The sequence below is a fragment of the Sapajus apella genome, unplaced genomic scaffold (genome assembly GCF_009761245.1).
Source record: "Sapajus apella isolate SASKATOON/1434 unplaced genomic scaffold, GSC_monkey_1.0 scaffold100, whole genome shotgun sequence".
Lineage (NCBI taxonomy): Eukaryota > Metazoa > Chordata > Mammalia > Primates > Cebidae > Sapajus > Sapajus apella.
The window spans coordinates 3389646-3395741 of record NW_022437040.1 but is presented as its reverse complement, the minus strand read 5'-3'; the positions used below and the strand labels follow the sequence as shown (position 1 = coordinate 3395741).

Sequence of the window (6096 nt, the reverse complement as noted above, 5' to 3'; positions counted from 1 at the left end):
GGTTGCTTCCAAATGTTGGCAATCTTGAAAAAATCCATGTGCAGGTTTCTGGGTAGACACCAGTTTTCAACTCCTTTGGACAAATACCGAGGAGCACGACTGCTGGATCACATGGTAAGAGTAGGCTTCGTTTTGTAAGAGATCGCCAAACCGTCTCCCAAGCCTGCTGCTCCACATCCCCTCCTGCACTTCATGTTGTCCATGTTCTGGATTTTGGCCATCCTAGTAGGTGTAATAGGTGTGGAGTGGGAGCTCACTGTTGTTTAATTTGTGTTTGCCTGATGATATATGATGAGGAGTATGTTTTCATATGCTTATTTGCCATCTGTAGCTCTTCTTCAGTGACATGTCTATCCAGATTTTTTGCTCATTTAAAAATTGGACTTTTTGTTTCCTTATGGAAGAAATATTTTTGATCACAGTTTGCCCATGTGTAATGGGAAGTAAGTTCCAACCAATGCTCCAGTGATCTACAAGTGACACTGTCCAACAGTAACCCAGGTGGAGGTGACACTATACAATACTGACCCCAGTAGAGGTGACACTGTCTGAAACTGACCCTGTAGAGGTGATACTGTCTGTGACTGATTTGCTGAAAATGACAGCTTCTTCCAAAGCAGCATTTTGAGAGAAGTTAATGCTAATGATAATTTTTTATTCCCACCACAACTTGGCTGTTTTATCACTCCCTGTCCTTTGTGTGACCGTGTAGCTGGGTGGAAACACAAAGGCTGAATGCATCTTCCTCAGGGTGAGTGTCCAGACTGTCACTGATCCTTTTCCTGGGCTCCCCTGCACCCTTCTGTCCACCTCACCGGGTCACCCCTTGCTTGGCCAAGTCATCCTCATCCTCCAGGAGGTCCCTGCAGACACTCTCTTCCCAACACCAGAATAGGGACCTTCTTTGGAACTTTCTATCCTGTCCTTCAGCTGACAAAGTGCCTCTCACAGGGTCTTGGTGACTACTGTCCTTGCCGTGGGACCCAGGTCCAGTAGCCACCAATAGCATGTTAGATTCTGGGACTCTGTCTTGCTTACTTTTATATCCTCAATATCTAGTAGACATGAAATTGATCTAAAATCTAAATGGAAAGAATATCTGCAGCAGATATTTATTGCACATCTGCATTCTTGGAATTGTGTTATTAGTTTTGGAGAGATCACAAAAAGACTCCAAAGATTCCCACCCACTGGGATTTTACATAATGACTATTTGAACAGATGAGTGTGGATTAAAATTACAGAGGGAGAAGATGGATCCTTATGTTAATTTATTCACAATATTACCATGAATTTGCAAGATTGAAAATCTACCCATGTCTCCATATCTTTTTGCGGATTTATAGCTCATTTCCCTTTAGCACAGATATATGTTTATCTATCTATCTATCTATCTATCTATCTATCTATCTATCATCTATCTATCTATCATCTATATCTATCTTAGAAATGGGATATTGCTAATGTTCCCGAGACTGGACTCAAATTCTGGGCTCAAGCAATCTTCCTGACTTAGACTTTCTCGGTAGTATCCTGTGGTCACTGACATGGGTTTCTCCATGTTGGTCAGGCTGGTCTCAAACTCCTGACCTCAGGTGATCTGCCTATCTGTCTGTCTGTCTGTCATCTATCTGTCTATCTATCTTTCTAACTATCTATCGAATATCTATATTTATCTATCTATCTCTATACAGACCTATACAGATAGAGATATCCATATAGATGGAGATAGATAGATATTAGACAGATAGTCCAATATCCCATACTTCCAAAGTGCTGGGATTGCAGATGTGAGCCCCCACGCTCAGCTGCACATCTTCGTTCTCGGCACTTTCCAGCATCTCTGGCATTCTTTTGCTGCGTTATTAACAGCAGCCCATCTTTCCCCCATCTTTGTTACTGTTCCAGTGCTTTGATTTTTTTCCTACCTTCTAAACTTCAGGACAGTGTGTCTAAGCCAAAGGGGCTTTCTACATGGCAAAAGTGATTGATCGCCAGTAAATCACAATAGAAATATCGTGCCTACTGCAAAAAAAAAAAAATGTAAGTGGAATATATTTAAGAACTTGAACTCTGTGGTGTTTCTGGTTTCAACATGGTCACCTAAGCTGTCTGGTGAAACTTCTTCCACCTTTCTCCATCCGTCCAGGTGTTTTTTTCTGAACCTGGATGTGATGCATTAAAGGGCCTGACAGAAAAAGAATGGAAGACATTCTAAAATGTCTAACCATATAGTGAAGGATGCACATAGCATCCACCAACCCTCAATATCTGGTGGAGAAGATCATTCAAACACAAATCTGTGAGTCCAAGTACTGGAAAGAGGAGTGCTTTGGACTTAAGGCTGAACTTGTAGTTGATAAAGCCACGGAGTTAAGGTTTGTGGGTGGCATCTATGGTGGCAACATAAAATCAACACCATTTCTGTGTTTAACTTGAAGATATTTCAAATTCAACCCAAGAAGCATGTCATTGTAGACTTTATAAAAAATGAAGATTTCAAGTATGTACACATGTTGGGGTCCCTTTCCATGAGGCTGACAGGCCCTGAAATTGATTGCTACAAGTACTTGGAGACCTTTGTGCAATGACTATTGAAAAATCAAGAGCCAGAACCGAAATGGGGAGTTTGAATTGATGCATGCAGATGAGTTTATTGATGAACTGTTGCACAGTGAGAGAGTCTGTGATATCGTTCTGCCTGGCTACAGAACGCTATGTATTAGCGTTTTTCTCTCCTGTAGGCTTTTGCCTGGAGCCTTGCCACCTCTTGATCTGCTCGTGTGGTGTTTTCTTTCCTCTTTAATCTCCAAATGATGCCGCTTCATGCTCTGGACAGGGAAGAGGCCAGCATTAGGGTGAATGTCAGAGAAGGACAGAAAGGAGAAGGGGAGTTCTTTCAAGTCAACACATGATGGGCTTCCACACCATAGAAATGAGGCTCCCCACTACCACTGAAAAGATGATTTATCACAGTGTTTGCCCACCAAAGGGGTCTGTGCAAAAGCTGGTGTTGATGCAGTTCTGAGTGAGTTCTGCTTTCACTTATGTGACTTCCACCATTTTCCAAATACTGCATCATTCTTTTGCCTCCTGGATCCAGAGTTAGTGATCAGAATGAGACTGCGTGTGTGACCTTAATATTTCTCAATGTCACAAGTGTTTTTGTTTTTGACATTGAAGCAGTGGGGTTGCTGGTGAGAACACACATGTAGATCAGTAACAGCTGACACATAAATATCATTGGGTTTTCAATATTAGCCAAGTTTTCTTTTTTGAAAAATAGTGGGCTTAGATGTTTTCTTGGGGGTCTTTATATGAGTTTTTCTCTTTGCAGGTTCACCAATGAGCGCTTATTAACATAGTCAAGTGTGTCCAGCTTTCTTCTACCATGTGATTAGCAGTCTGTCTCTTCCTCACCTTGTTACTGCCTTGATTTTTTGGTCCAACTCAAACTCCAGGACAAGACAAAGGGGTTATCCAAAGGTCTCAGTTTTACTACGTTTTTTGTTTCTTTGTTTTTAAAAGGATTATCCTCACAGTCAACCAACAAGCCAATTGGGTAAATCAATGAGAGGGAAGTGCCAAGTGGCACAAAGAGAGCAGAATGTTCTGAAGGCTCCTGTGCACCTGCAAATCTGGTGGCCGGATATGACAAGCTAGTTCTTCTTTGTTAGCCTTCCAGAGAGAGCTGTCAGCACAGCAGCCATTGGGAGTATACTTGAGAGGATTTTAAGTAAATACCGCCATGAGGCCAGCCATGTGTGCGAACTGTCAATTTGTATTTCTATGATGTGTGACTGTGCTGAAGCAGGCATCGTGAGTCATTCAGGATTACCCTTATGGAGAGCCTCTAATTCTGCCTGAAGGATTAGGGAAGCAGGGTTCAAATGCCATTCATCAGCCCTGTCTTTCAGGGAGCACTAGTAAAGTCATCCTATGCCTGACCTGCAGTTGAAGCACTCCATTTCCAAATCTCAGAGAAAGGTCACCTAAAGGTAATGGAATATTTTTGTCAAGGTAGCATAGTCCTGCTCCCTATGCTGGCTGGAGAAAATACTTTCTGGGACAGAAGATGGGGAGGAAGGGAGACTCTTAGGGAGAACAGAGACAATGGGTCATTGCTCTGGGCATTTTTAAAAAAGATCTTCCTGAATCTTATAGGTATTAATGCTGCTTTTAAGAGTAATCCTACTGAAATTCAATGTTAAAATCTTCCCAAAGGAGAGTACATTCACCATCAGGTGTATGCTAAACGGATGAATAGGAGGCGTTTTTTCAACAAGTTGTTTGCAATTCCCTTTCTTTTGTGTCTTCTTGGTTCAGGCCTTTGGACAATATCTGGATCTTTTTGGTGCTTGGCAACCTGAATTATTCTCTGTTAATCACTCTGGGTGCTTTGATTGATTTGATTTATATTTAAATACTGAACCAACTTTTACAGAGAACATTTATATGTTTTCTCGTAAATGATGAAAACACATGGATACATAGAGAACAACACACACTGGGGCCTGTTCTTAATGATTCTTCATGGAATCATTAAGAATAATAAAAAGAAGTTCAATGTAAAGAATGTATATACCCAAAGTAATATAAATAATTATGTCGTAAAGACACATGCACATATATGTTTGTTGCAGTATTATTCACAATAGCAAACTAAATGCCAATCAGTGATAGACTGGATAAAAAAATGTGGTATGTATATACCGTGGAATACTATGCAGCCATAAAAAGGAATGAGATTATATCCTTTGCAGGAACATTGATGGAGCTGGAGGCCATTATCCTTAGTAAACTAACCCAGAAACAGAAAACCAAACACGGCATGTTCTCACTTGCAAGTGGGAGCTAAATGATGAGAACACATGGACACATAGAGGGTAACAATACACACTGGGGCCTGTTAGAGAGTAGGAAGTTGGAGGAAGGAGAGAGGATCAGGAAACATAACTAATGGGCAGTAGGCTCAATGATGAAATAATCTCAGCCATGATGAAAATATCTTCATTTTTTCATCATGTTTACCTAACGAAGCCCCCAACACACAAGTTTACCTAACAAACTTGCACTTGTACCCCTGGACTTAAAAATTGAAAAAAAAAAATGAATGAAGTAGCCCAGGTTCAGGATTTTAATATTTGTTGTTGGCTTCAATGACTTGCACTGACTATTTTGCAATTGTTGTGAAGATATTTTCATTGTGGCTGAGCTTTCCACAGCTTTGGGCAGTGGATCACTCCTCAGTGTGCTTTTGCACTTGGCTTTCTGCGTGGTGTCCTGCTCTGGTTCTCCTATCCCACCTCCCTAACTTTTTCATGTTGGGATGCCCTGTCACAGGTAGGTCGTAGCAGAACTGTGGAAGAGCTTAAATGCCATTATGAGGAGATGAGATCCTGTCCTCTATTCAATTGAAAGATGAAACTATTTTGAGAAGGAACATAATGCTGATAAATGTACCAAGGGTGGGCAGGAGGGCAGAGAAAAATACTCCAAAGAGTGAGACACTGTCCTTGGGAAAGGATCACACGGATTCTGTCTACTATTAGCTTTGGGTCTGTGGGTGAATTATTTCATTCCTAGGGTTTGTTTTCTTATCTGCAAAAACAGTCTGGGCATGGTGGTGCAGGCCTGTAGTCCCAGCTACTTGGGAGGCTGAGGCAGGAGGATTGTTTGACCCTGGGAAGTCGAGGCAGCGGTCAGTTATGATCATGCTACTATACTCCAGCCTGGGTGACAGAGCTTGGAAGACTGTTGGATTGTCACATGACTGCGTCCTGGTTGACTGCTTGATTCCACCTTCATGAGTGACCCAGCTCAGCCACTCCTAGATTCTGGACCCACAGAGAAAACGTTCATTGAGAGAAAAGTGTTTGCTGTTTTAAGCTGCTAAGTTTTGGCAATTCATTATGCATCAGTGGATTGCTAGTGGAATGCCACTGGCATTCAGCAAATGCCTGCGATTTTGGAATATGTGAGATGCCAGGAGGGAGTAGGGTCTTAGCACTTTATCCTTTCCCAGGTAGAGCTGGTGCATTGTGGGGCACAGGGGAGAAGAGACTTCAGATGGGTGGAGCTTATGAGAAGAGAAAT

At 41.8% G+C, this 6096-nt stretch overlaps 1 pseudogene; it reads left to right on the top strand.

Annotated features, from left to right (window-relative positions):
• The first annotated feature begins 2219 nt into the window (after positions 1–2219).
• On the top strand, positions 2220–3360 carry LOC116536394 (annotated as a pseudogene).
• The last annotated feature ends 2736 nt before the right edge of the window (positions 3361–6096 follow it).